At 29.2% G+C, this 16,761-nt stretch overlaps 1 long non-coding RNA gene across 3 annotated transcripts; it reads left to right on the top strand.

Annotated features, from left to right (window-relative positions):
- Positions 1–6: 6 nt before the first annotated feature.
- LOC149055903 (uncharacterized) lies at positions 7–10,370 on the top strand. Of its 3 annotated transcripts, XR_016191727.1 has the most exons (4): positions 7–399; positions 1,965–3,517; positions 5,654–6,180; positions 10,148–10,370. It is a non-coding gene; the product is annotated as an uncharacterized LOC149055903 (long non-coding RNA). The 3 variants fall into 3 exon arrangements; XR_016191728.1 differs by lacking the exons at positions 7–399; positions 5,654–6,180 and adding an exon at positions 459–598; XR_016191729.1 differs by lacking the exons at positions 7–399; positions 5,654–6,180; positions 10,148–10,370 and adding exons at positions 459–598; positions 5,296–5,484.
- The last annotated feature ends 6,391 nt before the right edge of the window (positions 10,371–16,761 follow it).

Genomic DNA, 16,761 nt, shown 5'->3' with positions numbered 1-16,761 from the left:
TAATTTGCTCCGAGGCGGTGACATAGCTTAACTGTCTAGTCTAAGTATAAGTTGATACGTCTCGATAGTTCCTGTGCTAATAAATATGATTTTGTGGTCGAAAAATATTTTTATGTTGTATAGATATAATATCATAAATAATGCATAATTTATTATGATATAAAACTATTTATTGCTTGTTATTTTAAGATATAATTAATAGAGAAATTCGATTGACGTAAGACACCAGTGTCGATATTTGAAAGAGTACAGTATTTTAATCTTTATACATTAAACATTAAAGTAATTAAATAAAATGTCTGCAGGTATTGCGTCGATACATGAATACATTTCAATAGAACTAATGCACGTTGCAATGCGTCATATTATGATATGCAAATAATGTGAACAATTTAATAGGTATGTAAGTGTGATATAATTATAATATTGATACGTAGTTGATCTATATAGCAATTATATATAAGTACACTCTACACATATAACGTTTTACGTTGCTTATAACGCTAATTAGTGTAATTAGTATAATTATCTATACCTACTGAACGTGTGCGTGGTTATAATGATGGAATTGTTATTGCAATGAAAAATATACATTGTTGTAAGTTGTAACATATTAAATATACCTAGGCATGGTAAACTAGTTTAGTTTTGTCGAACAACAATTTGCAGAATGTTTATGTAGTTATGTTAGTATGTTACAATATCATACTCAGTCGTTACACGCTGTCAGGGAATAGGATTGATACAAAAAAAAAAAGAAGAGTTTTCCAATATTTATTATAGAAAACATATTACGTTATAAATTATTATTTAATATTAATTCAAAGGTTAATTGAAAGTATAGGCATTGATTTTATAATATATTATAAAATCAATGGTATAGGTATCTCAGTTTTTCTTTAATTTTCTGTTTTTCCCGTCGGGTTCCCGTTAGGTAATCACTAGGGATTTTTTAGTTACGACTCCCAAAATTACCTACTAGATTCACTTTATTACTAGATAAGATGTCAAAGTAAAATATCGTAGCATTTTTACTTCCCTTGTTCCCTTAAAGTTTTTTTTTAAAAAACGTTATTTTTTTTTTAAACACACACACACATAGGCGTAACTTGGGCTCTTTTCACGTGGGGGCAAAAACAATTTTTGCAAACCTCTACACATTTTCATTTCAGAAGTTAAAAAAAAGTTGTAAAAACGTCTATCATAGTTCTATATATTCTATACGAATAACCGAACCGAACCTATGACATATTCTATACGACCGTTATCAGTTATCGCTTTAAAATTCTTACATGTGCCATAGAGTAATATTACTCTATGACATGTGCAAATGTGCAATGATAATGTGAATAACTGATAATATAGTGAACATCATAGTCTAATCACATATTAAGTATATACCACTAAACTATTATAGACTATATTATTATATAGTATATGTGATTGTAGCCAAAGAACCTTTACATACCAGCTGCTATTATATACGTCATTTTAGGTATTATTATTTATTATAGGCCTCAAAACAGCCTGAAATTAACTAATATTATAGTTCAGTTTGTGGGGGCAATGCACCCACCAATTTTAGGCTGTGGGGGCAATTGTCCCCATTCGCCCCCGCCAAGTTACGCCTTTGCACACACATCATTGTTACAATCAATATGTTCATCGATCCGCTCAGAATCTAAAATACTGTAAATATTTGTTTTTAATAAAAATTATGCCTTTGAAATATGTAAGTATATAATTTTTATTGTAGGACCATCTTTCTATCTTTTTAATGTTTTTATGATCTTTCACCGAATGACAATCGGGCCTTTTTACGTTTTTTTCGGAAACTAATAATACCTAATTGTATAAAGGGAAACGACTAGCGGCAAACATCTGGATCTCTAATGAACGTTCTATATTATAAGTATTTATGAAAAAATCATTATTTACCAAGTGCACACTTTTTTTTTATATAGATGGCTGTATGCGCTCCGGAATAACGATCGGAGTCGAATTTAAAGAGTATGTAAACAGTCCCACTTTTTTTTTCTTTTTAAGACAATTTAAAATCTGTGTACAATTATTATAATAAAAAAATTTCATGTTTACAATTAAGATTAAAATAATAACATGAGTAATGTGTAGAGTAAAAAACCCATTGGTCATACCTCTTTTACTAATTGAATAGGTTATGACTACCTACACCATTTATACTACGTGTTGAGTTTTTGTCTTTTTGGGAGGGTGGTGGACATTTGGGATATTAAAGTGTTTGTATGCGTTCTTGGATTTTGATGGAATCGTTTTTACATTATTTCCAGTGATAGCACACAGGGCCGGATTGGTATATACAGAGCCCAATTTAGGAATTTTGGGGCCCGGGTCAAATTTTTTAATGGGGCCCCAAAATTAATTATTATCTAAATTTTAAATAATCAACTTAAATTATAAATGTAGTCTTTATGCTATATAGATTTGTTATATTCAATTTATTTAAGATTATAAATCAATTATACCATAATAATAATATATTCCTAATTTTAAAACTGAAGATCGACATATATTTATTTATTTGCATTTTTTTATACTAGAACATAAAGTTCATACAATATAATGTATCGTGTATACTACACTTTTATCGCGATCGACCAACAGTCCAATAAAGATCGACTGATTGGTGACGCTTCTTAATTCCTGATTTTGATTTGTAAAAGTTTTTTAACAATTTAGAAAAAAAGTTGACAATACATTTGGTTTTGGTTATTTTCGATTGAATATTTGTAAAAAATTTGGAACGGTCGCGACGTTTAGACGCTGTTTGTAAAACCGTTTTGACGCAGCGTTTGAATGCCGCGTCTAGTGTCGACTAACCGCAAGGTCCGGACGCTGTAAGGAAAACGTACCTTAATTACTTAATAAATATTAATAAAAATGAAACGATGAAATTAAAAATATGAATATAAATAAAGAAATGTAATAAAGTGCTTTTGACCAACTTTATCATAAAACTTATTAGCTTATGTTATCAATTAGAAAATAATTTATTATAAATTCCATTACGATACCTACGTGACTAACGAAACTACGTAACCAATAATACCATACAATTATTTCAAAATGCCACTTTAATAATTAAATATCAACAGAGGCTCGGGGCCCCAAATAATATCGGGGCCCGGGGCTGCAGCCCCCCCCCCCTAAGTTGGACTCTGGGTATATATCAGCCCATCGAGATTTTCACTTCTAAGCGGCCCATTTACATGTTCACTGGCCCAAAATTTGGGTCTCTATTATTTTGTAATGGTTTATTACGTCTAAAATCTGATTTTTTTTGTTTCCGAGACTGAAAAGTACTCTCAAAGGCCACAGATTTGAAAACGTTAACGAAACTATTCATAACGCGATACAAGAGCTAAAGGCTATACCTATAGAGGAAATTCAAAGGTGTTTCAAAAAATGGCAAGATCGTTGGGAGCATTGTATTGATGCTAAAGGACACTATTTTGAAGGTGATCCATTTAAATAATTTGTAAGTTTGAAATATAATTTTTAATAATTTTAGTCTGGGTATTTATTGAACACACCTCGTATATGCATTATTATATTATAAAGCTTAAATTTTAACATGACACTGTAAAATGTTTTTTTTTACTGAATCTATTTTTATTTTACTCAATCTTTCTTTTGACCTTTTGCGAGTCATAATCGGAGTTACTCACTTTTCAATTGACGAAAAAATTATGTTCATTTAATTACTACTATACTACTAACTATTACACTAAAATAGTAAAATATATCCCGAAATTATAATTAATCAATGTAAAATCTCATACTAACATATAGAGACACATTTTTTTAAATAAGTAAAATGCTTGATTATAATATGTTACAATAATGCAATTAAGATATTATTGTATAGTATATATAAATATGAAACTCAAAACTCACAACAATTATAATACTATAATTTATAAGTTTCTTTGAAGGAACATTAAAAAAAAATTATTTTTAAAATGTCCTTAAAATTTTAAATTTTCTTAAAAATTTGAGTTGTGTGTGATTATGTAGCTCTAGCGTTAATTTAAACATATATTTAGTGTTATTACTGTGGTATCTATTGGATTAGTACTGACGTACCTCTAGGTGGGTGGGGGTTATCTGGCCGAAAATCTAGTAACCGAAAGTCTAGTGATTGAAAAAACACATATGATGTCCTGCGTTTATACGGGTTTTTGCACTCGATAAAAATTATATTTTTTGCTTCAATATTTATTATTTGACAACTGAAGAACTGCACGATAGATTAAACATTTTTTTTTTTTTTTTTTGCTTACTCCGGGCCTTGAAAGTCCATCTCTACTACTCCTCTCTACAACTCTCTGTTCTTCGCCAGTTGTTCTCCCTCTCTAATATCCATAAGCTTGAGGTCTTCTTTGACTCGGTCAGTCCATCGCTGTCTTGGTTTCCCTATCGGTCGTTTTTTATTTGATTTCCACATTGTGACATCATGCCCTCCGCTCTCCAGACATGCCCGGCCCAGCTTAATCGTCTGCTTTTAAGAATTCCCACTATGTTTGGTTCATTGAATATTGTCCTCAGTTCTGCATTAGTTCTTCGTTCATATAAATTTTCCTCGTTTCTTTTGGGCCCATAGATTCTACGCAGTATTTTTCTTTCAAATAGTAGTGATCTTTTCTCGTCCGACTTTGTTGACGCCCATGCTTCACAGGCATACAAGACTATAGGCCTAATGAGTACTTTATATAGTCTTATTTTTGTATTTTTGGAGATTAATCTTGATTTAAACGCAAGTACAAGCGCAAAATAGCTCTTATTTTCTGCAGTTATTCTCCTTTTAATTTCTCCATGGCTGTTTGCATGTTGGTTAACATCTACTCCCGGGTATTTAAAGTTTGATACCCTTTCGAAAGTAAATCCTCCGACTACTAACGAATTTTGTACTTGTTCTCTACGTGACACTATTAGATATTTTGTTTTTTCCTCATTAACTTGTAGTCCAATCTCTTTTCCCTTACTTATTAGTTATTCTGCCGACCGTTTTAAGTCTTCTTCGGTTTCTCCTATAATTATTATGTCATCAGCATATGCAGCTAGTGTAATATGATGTCCTTCTCCTATTCTTAGACCCGTGGCATCATCAAGTACTTCTCTCACTACTGACTCTAGGGCTATGTTAAATAATGTAGGGGACAACATATTAAATATTAAATATTAATATATATATATATATATATAATATTAAATATTAGATTAAACATATTAAGGTGAATTTGTGAATAATCCTAGGTGAATTTCTATTGTTTACAATAAATAGTATCACACGGAGCGGATTCATGACAATAATTATAATATAAAAGTAGTTGTCCTCGACTCCTCGTATCTGCAGATGGGCTGATTTAAGTTATAAATGCATATTATCACAAATTACTTTTGTATTATTGAAAAATTAAATTGAAATAAATATTTTAAAAATAAATAAAGGGTTTTTATAACCATCTATACGACATATAGAGTATTTATTTAATAAGTATAGAAACAATTTAATGGAATATTTCAGTGTTTCTATATATAAGCGCATAAATGCATGTATATTTCCATATATAGTTAGTTTTTTAGTTTATATTAATATATTATATACTTCCAGGCTTATAATTATATCATACCAACTGCACATATAGGTGTACTATACACTATCAATAACAAAAATGGTCCTTACAAAAATAAACGGACCTGAAATACTTAGCTGATACTGATTACTGGCTGGTTGGTTTGAGTCTTGCAAGAGCTGGTAACAATTAACAATGTTGCGTCACGCGGTCGTCTGACAGATATTTGAATTGCTCCACAACGGTGTAGAACGAAATCAGAATATTTTATAGTTAATTTCCAATTACTTATTTAAAGATTAAACACCGAATTCACTGCAAGAAGCATTGCGGCGGTCCGATGTCGACGAAATCGACACGACCGTGGCGGAGGTGCTCGAAAACGTAATCGTCATGTAATTTGATGAAAAATGACAACCCACAGCCACCGATTCTTATGACAGACGGGTGATCGATGTCGTCGACATGTTCGGGGACAGTCCGCTGTACTTATGCCATTTCCGAATCGTTGTCGTCCAATCTACGCTAATACAGCACATCGAATCCGAAAAAGGAATGGCTTTAGGTAACTAGATACTGTATTTGCGATACGACGAGGAGGATGAAATGGTTGACGTCGACGTCGCATCATCGGTAGTGCAAGATAGAGTGATTTTCTGACCGAGGAATTTGTCATAATGTCATATTATTTCAATTTGTATAGAAAAAAAAGGATGAAGGAAAGTCGATCTCGAGTAGACTTTTCGAATATCTGTGTGGTAAGAGTGTTATATGAAGATATAGCATTACTACTTTCGGCCACCTTAATATCAATATTAGCTCCATTCGCCAGTTGATTTTACTTCTACAGTAGCCTAGTAGGTATAATAAGTATATAATATATATATACGATAAGCGTAGTCAAAAAGTTATACCATAAAGTTATATCACCATAAGAAAATTCTTTATTTTATCACATAATTATTATTTGCTACTCAAAAGACACCTACCATCACATGTCCACATCAACCACCCTTAAAAGATTTAGATCTCCACAACATAACCAGTTGTATCAGGTATTGTTATTATAATATTTATAAACATTTTAAATGTGTTTTTTTTTTTATTGTTCTTATAAACATCGGCGACAACGGTCATTAATTATTACAGTTATTTTATTTAAATGTGTTTTTGTTGTAAACAGATATTTTAATAATATAATATATTATGTACCTCTGACAGACACCGCAATGTACGATGCACAGACCATTGCAATATTATCTTTGTTTTCGTATATGCGTGGTTTAACAGATAAACAAATTACCTAAATAATATCCGATCTAAGTAATAAAATATATTAGCTACATTTTTTTTATATACAAGGAATCAATATACTTTACCCTAAAAGTACAGCATATATTTTTTTTAATGCCTAAAATAAGAATTAAAAATTCAATTCAACATTTTGGAAAAAATTGAAATAGCCAATTTGAATCATAATAATATCTTTTTTCAAAATATTATTTTTAGGAATTTTCAGACATAGGTTTATTATATTAAACAATTATTTTTTTATATTTTATATTTTCTCATACGTTTAATTATAGTGTGAATTTTCATTTTTTGTTCGTCAGATTTCTCTGTTACACCCTGTTTATATATACATGACGTACTGCACGAATTACGTCGTAGACCGTACATAATGTAGTGCACACACGAATGCATTGCTACTCATTGCGGTGCTATACGCGCTGAATAATTGACCGTCCTAAATATTCAATATTGTTGTGAGCCGCCGCTGCGTAATGCTTTATATTCGTTATGTACATAATAATATCTACGTAGGTACATGACGTATATAACATACACGATAAATGACCATTATTAATTATTATAACATTTTATGAATAATTACAAATCCAACGAAATATTATAATACTTGTACCGTGGCACTGCACCGGGTGATGTAAAATATGATATGAGTGAAAAATCTCAGTGCAACGAGCATCGCAAGGACCATACAAGTCTATATTAATGAAAATAAAACGTTTTAAAAATATTTCATGATATGGGGTAGGCAAAAAAAATATATTTTATATTCATATTTATATTTATAGTTAAAAAATTAATATTATAAGAATCTAAAAAAATAATAGGTTAGGTTAGGTGCCTATGTGTATGGTATCCAAAACTAAAGCCAAAATTTTTTTATTTTTATTGTTATGTATTGATAGATCTCGGGATTTGTGTAAAATTTATTAGTATATTATAGTTTGGATAGTATCTTGCAGAAGGGATTTTGATTACCTTTATGAGCAGGGCTAAGTACTGGGCATGTTCAACTCAAACGAAACAAAAATATTTAATTTTTATCATTATAAATACGGATCCGTGCACACACGATAAAATACCATAAGTATATATATGTATACATATATTATTGTTGATTACGTTTCGTTCCATTCGAGTTTTATGCTAAGACACAATACTTGAAGCTTAATATGACTCTTGAGGACAAATTAGAATGAAAATAAATACAAACAAATAAAAAGTTCCGACAAACAGAAAATAATAATAACAAAAAGAAAAAAAACCATTTGAAAGTTTCCCCTTCCTCTCCCCCGAGATTTCTTTGAGATACTTTTACTAAGCCGGATAATATCTTCCCATTTGTATTGTTAATGTATGTAAAGGTGTTTTCGTTAAAAATCTTTTTCTCTTTTGATCTTTTCAAATCTTTATGGCATACATTTTCTGGTTGTGTTTTTTGCATTTTTAAAACCGTGTAGGAACGAATACAGACATTATGCTCGTGCACATACAGGCCACAGGGTGTCTATATGTTACAAAAATACCTAAAACCCATCTATACAGGTAGTCAGAAATATTATTAAATATACCTAATGGATTTGATAACGTTCTGTTTTTCAAATTAAATTTGACACAAACGAGGAAAACTATTCAGCGATAGTGCGCTATGTCGCCTTTTTTAGTTGTAAAACAAAAATACAGAAGCGAATGTCGACATATTTTTTTGTTAGTTTTGTTAAAAATTACTACTGCGTGAGACGTGACAATGGTTTTGGATGATTACTGCAATAACTTATATTTTATTATATTATTATGCTTTCTTGATTAACACGATTACACGAAAAATAAAATTAATGAACGTAGAGTAATTTAAAAAATAATAATGAGTTAAGAAAAAACTATCAACGCTAACAAACACGGCAGTACACGATGTGTATATAATTAATTATATATAATTTATATATAATGCACAATACGCAGTTTAATTTTTATATATATGTATACTTCACGATAACTTTTATATTTTTCTATATTATTTAAAAATTAAATGAACTGCAATAGGCCAATATAGTCATCTCAAAATATTACATTATATACATTATATAATATCAGTTATGAGTACTTACATATAAATCCATTATGAAATGTATATACTTTTATTTAAATTTATTAAATTTTAATCGTTTTAACATAATATTTGTTTTTACAATTTTAAATGTATATGCAATATCTACCACTATAATAAGTCTTCTTAACAACCATATTATAGTTTATGTGTGTGCGTATATTTGCGTGTGTACCTACATATTTATTTATATTTTTTATATAGGAATATGTATGTTATCGACTTTAAATTTTCTTTTTTTAAATAAGTTCACTATACGAGTATATGTACAAAACGTCGGGTCAATGTTTATGGAATTCTGTTAAATATTATAATATTATGAATATTGAAATGTTCGCACGTAAATAAAGTGTTTAGATAGGTAATAAAATACGCGCCGACAAAGCACAAACGATGTTTTAATATAGCTTATATTTTATAACTGCGTGGGCGATCAAACTTTTTATTAAGCAAACAGTGTTTCTGACGTACGTCGACTTGAAATTCCCGACGTGTCCTTCGGTAAATATGAAAGTGTTTGAAACTTTCTGGCGTATTTTTATAAAACTGTTAGTATGCAAATTTGAAATTAATAAGCTACACGATACGATTCTGTGCACATAGGCCTGTGTCATCCAGACCTTTTTTTGCCGATTGCTCGTCCTAAACTTCAAAACATAATCATTATACCCACTCAATAACTTATCTCTAGTACAGACAGTACAGTATATAATATAATAGCCGGTATTTCTTTAGATGAGTGAAATGAGTAGATCGTCCCATCAGCCATCACCTTCTCCTCGCCCTTCGACGATTTTATTAGCTATATACTATGTAATATCAGGCGTATTTACTGAATGAACTACTCGCGATAACAATTACAGCTACTTTACATTATACAAATAGCCCTAATCTAATGTATAAAATGTAAACGTCAAACAATGGCCAATCTAATCGAGGTAATCTACTATAGGTATCTATAATCGTGTTACAGACAATATTTTTTTAATCTAATATATAAATAAGTTAGAAGTATATTAGTATATAATATATCAATACTCTATAATTATTTACGAGCAATGAATCATTGTTAAATTTAATTTAGCAATAATATAAATCATATTTGCACTATTTGCAGGCTTACAGCCCAAAACTGGCTCGATACCAGCTCATACCAGGACTGATAGCGACCAGCTAATGACAAGGAGGAAGGAAATCCCTATAGTTATATAATATAATATTGTGTATAAACAACCAAGTTACTTACCTATATATGTATAACAATTTTAAAATATTTAGAACTTATACAAATATGTAAAATATATAATATATATGTATAAAAAAATGTAATGAATACATTAATAGATGGATAAAGAATAGTTTGTGTGATGACTGCAGGGACGACTACTACGCCTAACCGTCATTATCTCGTATCTGGATTTGAGTTACCAATAAGTAATAACATCCGGTTAATCCGATAAATATCAACAGATTATCGGGTTCAAATTATCGTTCGATTAAATTAGGCAACGTTGGAAAAAAAAAAATTGAGTGTTCTCAATCGTCTCACCAAAAAATAACGTTCTCAATATTAGCGGCGCTATACTGTAGCGTTCTCAATTGTATCTCACCGAAATGACACCACTGATAAAATCCTCAAAGGGTTAAAGAAACCGGATAATAGAGAAGTTCCCATTGAGATATGCATCACGGTATTCAGATTTTTGACACCCGACTATAGTACGACTACCCGAGACATCTGTCATTTAACAATTTTTATTAATATTGAACTCTCCACATATAATGTTTTTAGAACACGGGGACAGTTATTACACTTTGTGTGGTGACTGGCGGAGTGACGATCGTGCGTATTTTATATAATAGGTCTGACGTTGCATTGTCATAATTATCGCTTTTGTGAGTTAATTATTTAATAGTTATAATTATAAGTGCTAACTTTATAAAATATGAGTTTAAATAACAAAAATTCTACCAGTGGGTGTCAAAAGTCCTATAATATATTCATCACCACGTCACGATATTTCCACTACGGTTGACGCAAAAGTCGCTGTGACTAAAATTAAAATTTTACCTCACTCAACGGTGGGTGTAAAGGGCTGTGAAAGAAAATTGCTCCCACGCAGTATACCTCGATAAACGTCAAAGACAGTTAAAGATTTACCAAAAACTGACGGCCGAACTGTCTTTATGGATCTCCTGGCATCCAACGCCAAACACTAACAACAACCAAACGCTATATTCTATACATCACAAGTATTGAACGAGTGTATAGTACGTTTGATCTTATATTTTAATAGTATTATAATAATTTTGTAATATGCAGTATGCAACAGAAATACTTGACAGATGAAATAACTTTTATTCAATCAATATTTGGTATATATATAATTCATAGTAACTTGCACTACATGTAACATGTATAGTATAAAAATAATAATTTTTTATTCTTTAATTCTTCTTCTTCCTACGGTATAAGTGAATCGCATTATTAACGCGGTGAGCAAAACTAAAAACAGCCACCTACGCATTTTAACTCAGACGAGACGTCAAATCTACATATGTTAGGTCAGGCTAACTAAAAAAGATCTAGTTAAGTTTACTCATGTAGGCCGAACGGCCAAAGCAGGGGAGGTTAGAGACCTCCCATTTATTTTCATAGTTCATAGTTAAGTTAAAAATCTACATGAATGTAATGCTTATTTTTGCAATTAACGATGGACTATGCTGCCAGGGGCCAGGGGGTGAAATAGCTAACGTTTAAGTCCCACCACTGGTTTCCGATGACACAATCTAAAAAAAAAAAAAGGTTTTATACAAAATTGATTTGACGTTAAGCGTTATAACTATTTTCGATCAATATTTGAGTATGCGAAATATAATAAATTATATAAATGCTCATATCTCGCTTGAAAATTAAATTATTGAATGAAATTCAACGCGTGAGCACGGATAATTATGTTCTTAAGTAAAAGTGTGATAGTAGGTCAATTTAATTTATTCTAATATCAAAACTAATGGTACACTATTGGAACCAGTGAACGAAAATTTGCCACGTTTTATACGTTCGTAAGACGGTAGCATTCTCTTTAAGTATCAATCATCAATGTGATATACTTGTCGTAGTATAATATTATTCTTGACGATCGCGAATTACAATAACGTTATAAACTAATAATTTTCACATTTTCGATGATTCAAGTTATCTGTATTACATTTCCAACAATTTCCTTTAGACTGGTGTCGATATCAACGCTGCTTTTCAATACCTATACTAGCTGGCTACTGTTTGTATAATATTAATAAGCGCACAATTCACACCATTCACATTTTTACGATAAACGTATGTAAGTACCTGATTCGAGGTTAGGTTAGGTTAAGCTGTAATGGAAGACGTGCACAGGTGTTGGTATCCTACGTTGAAATGCGTAAGTGCGGATGATTTTCAATAACATGGAGAGACTCTTCGCTCGTTTAAATTCGTCTGCAACAGTGAGTTCAATAGAAATAGAAATTAAATTATTTTACACACCGTCTATTTTTATTTGTACAACAAAAGCGAAGAACACGGTTTTTACTCAGTAAACTCAGCTCCACTCATTGGTCATCGCAAACGACGTTATAATAAACTATACCTAACCTAACCTATGTAATTGACACAGTAATGTTGACGCGTATTTTGATATCGAAGTTGATAAAACAAAATGTTTTTTAAACCGTTTTAAACATGATGTATGTTTATAACACAAGGTTTATTTGACTATATAGGTACGCATATAGTATTTGAACTTTCAGGACTCGCCAATTAACCTATTTTGATCACCTTCAGTATTAAGTAAGTATACGTATTTTACATAATATATAATATTATTTATATAATATATATAGGTACGCATATAGTATTTGAACTTTCAGGACTCGCCAATTAACCTATTTTGATCACCTTCAGTATTAAGTAGGTATACGTATTTTACATGATTAGCTAACCATTTTGTAAGTGACCTAGCTATTTATACAATGGAAATATTGTTTATAACAAATTTTTTCTCTGATTTTTTTGCGTCATCGATTCTAAAATTATGCTAATGCTTATACACAATAATTTATAATAAATTAAATGTAAATAGTATAAAATATATGTGTAATAGTTTGTAAATTTCTTTAAAAATATGATCTCATGACTCATAATATTTTAACTCTTTACAAAAAATTCCAACAATAAACACACCGAAATGTCTGGTATCTTTTTTTACGTACCTTATTAAAATATGTTCCCGGTTTCACGTATTTCACTCGAAATTTAATTAACTTGAATACTTATTCATTCACATTTCTCCCACTCTTTTCCCAAAAAATTATACCAACTAAAAAATGCATAAATAATATAATATACTCAAACAGAAAATAAAATGCGTTTTAATGAAATGATACTTCCAAATTTGAAGCAGTTTTCAGAAAAGACTTTAGAGATAGTATTTTTCAGGCCAACGAATTGGTGTCTAGAATTGAAAAAAAAATATCAGGATAGGCGATAACCAGACAGAAGCCTAAAAGCCACACTCTCGAGCGCTTATGTGACATCCAGTCAACACGTCCAGTGAAATATGTCTCTGTAATTCGTATAATATACAGATTATGAGATATATTGTGTACACATAAATCGGTTGTAAATGTGTAATATATACTTATACTTTTAATAAATCCCATCGTGTTATGGTAGTATGTCTAATCTATAAACCCTATCTGGTGAATAAAATTAACCACAATTTGTAACGTGACAGATCCACATGCATAATATATGTCAAATAATATAATATAATATACCACACGGTAAATCGCATATCGATTCACGAACGCATCATAATTATAATACAAATTTAGATGAGTAGTAAACGTTGTTTTTTTTATAAAATTACAAAATTTTTTTATGTAACTTAAATATTTTGATTGGATAATTTAAATGAAAACAGTTTTCACAAAGAGCATAAAAATATTTTATTCGTGATATTTTGTTAATAACGATTTTGTTCGTATAATAATATGATTATATATATGTTTTAATTACCCACTCTATGTTTGTACATAGTCAGATGTCCGAAAAAATATATTAGCATTGATTAAATACACAAAATATATATATATATTTAATCAATGATATTAGTATCACATATTATGTGTAAATATATATTTTATATATCTATGGTTATTATATTTTTATAAATTATATAATTAAAAACAACAATGGTATGATAATGAAACACGGTTTTAACTATAGAAAAGCGGATTTCATGTCCCGATTTTTTAAACTTTAATAATATTATTTAGTTTTTGTTTAAATTATTACATAATTTTATTGAACGCCTTGATGAACAACGATTTAATTTTAAGGTTAGCTAATCACCAAACTTATTCAAGAATTAAACCAGTATTTTATCCTTCGTCTATTAATTCTAAATATCATGTGTTATTAGTTAATCATAATATATTTATAAATTATAAACACATTTAGTCAACTAAATTATAAGATAAATATCAAGAAATACTACAATACAAGTTAGGTAAAACTTAAAGATAATAGATACGTATAAATTTGATTTTAACTTACTGCACAGGTATTATTTATTAAATTAATTGAAAAATGTTATAGAACGTATGACAATAGATATAAAGACAACTAATAAACTTTAGTTATTAATAAGTCAATAGTCAATTAGAAAATTAGCTACTTAGTTACTTAAAAAAGTTTTAAAAAATAACTTTTAGATTGTGCTTTAATTTTTTAACTGGTTAATATCGAACTTTGCAATTACAGTTGTAAGACAACTCATTGTTCGTTCCGCAGAAAACCATGGAAAATTGACAGTAAACTGTATAAATATTAATTGAAGATAATAAAATTATAATAATAATTATTATTATGACAATAGGTATAAAGTACATCAAGCAAGAAAAAAATTAGTCTAGTTTTTATCTCTCAAAAAAATCCTATATAACTCCTTAGGGGGTGGGGGATAATTACCCCCAAGTTGAGGACCACTGTAATAGACTATGACTACTATGAGTAGCTAATAGTTTTTAACCAAATAGTATATACTCGTATCATATTATACGAAATTCATAATAGGTTTCCACTTTTCTTTGTATAAAACACGAACAATAATTATTTAAAAATGTAAAATAGTAGTTATATTGTGCCAATAGTTGAAACTTTCACATTTAGTTTTATTTGTACTAATTAACTAATATTTCAAAGTTCTGTTTTAACAGTCAATATTATTATTTTATTTTATATAACAGCAATTACGTTAAAAACGTATTAAATTTTGTTAAAAATTTAAAAATTGCTGAATTTAACTGTAACTGGCACTTATTTAGGGGGGGAGGGCAGGTCTTGTAATTTCTAAGATTGTCTATTGTGATTTTCTCAGTATCCCCATGGACAAGTACGCGCTTGATCACGACATATTATGTATTTTGTACATATTTTTACGTGAGTCATCGTGTGAAATGTATCATTAAATATATCTCTGAGCTTAGAAGATTATTTACAAACTTGTATATTTACAATGGTTCAACAAGAATCAAATATAAGATGTGTATTCAGTAAATACTGGATAATCGTTTTTTAATTATACATTGTAAACTAGATAGGTGCCATTGTAATGATTTTGAATTGATCAAATACTCAACATAAACGCAGACACAGTTGTTCATTTAAAATATACGATTGTTTGCTGTATTTAAATTTTGTTATACCTACCGAATCCATCTACTTAAGATAATATTTACTTTGCAATTTGAATTTAAGTCGAGTATACATCTAATGAATGATATTATTGTGTTTCTCATAAAAGTGAATAAACGAGTGGTCTTGGATTGTTTCAATATTTCGATTTTGTAATTAAATTCATAAAACATCATAACTTAAACGTTAGTAAAAATGATATAATGAAATATTGAAATTGTTGTGTTATCAATAATTAGAAATTTGGAGTTTTAGGTGATTATTATAGTTGAAAAATGCAAATTATTAATTCAAAATTTATATCTATACTATTTAGTATTTGTGGAAATTAACCGATGGTGTTCAGTATTTTATGTTTTTATATTAAATTTTTAAATTGCTATTATTTATGAAAAATATTATGGTATTTGTGTTTTTAAAACGAATAGGATAAAAAATCTATGACAATAGCTAGCTATATATAATATGTCCTTAATTATTTAGGATATATTATTATTGTATTACAATAATTTACTTAAAAAATAACGCCTTTGTTTGTGAAGTGGTTGAAAGTAACAATTAATAATATTTTTTAAATTTCATAGTAAAGTAGTATTTTTTTTTTTTTTTTGTATAATATTCTAGTGACACTGAGAAAAAATTATCTTATCATATGTATAATACCATATATGCACTTGTATATTATAACTTTTTTATTTATTTAATTTTATACTAGAATTTAAGTCAATAATGTTTACGATTCATATATTAAATTTTCGAGGTAATAAAAAAACATTTCTAAAAATATTTCTGAGTATAATGATTATTGTTGCATATTTCTGTATACCGTTACACTAATGACAATACCACGTATCTGACATTTTACACAAAATGAGTTTTTGGTATCAAAATATTTGTAATCTCCTTGCGCACAAAATTATTTTCTGGTACAATAACCTAAAAAAATTATTTTCCCTCCAAATTGAATTTAAGTGATAACACGTATCCAA

The sequence above is a fragment of the Diuraphis noxia genome, unplaced genomic scaffold (genome assembly GCF_037042655.1).
Source record: "Diuraphis noxia isolate RWA-SAM2 unplaced genomic scaffold, SU_Dnox_SAM2 contig0004, whole genome shotgun sequence".
Lineage (NCBI taxonomy): Eukaryota > Metazoa > Arthropoda > Insecta > Hemiptera > Aphididae > Diuraphis > Diuraphis noxia.
This window is presented reverse-complemented; position numbering and strand designations above follow the sequence as displayed.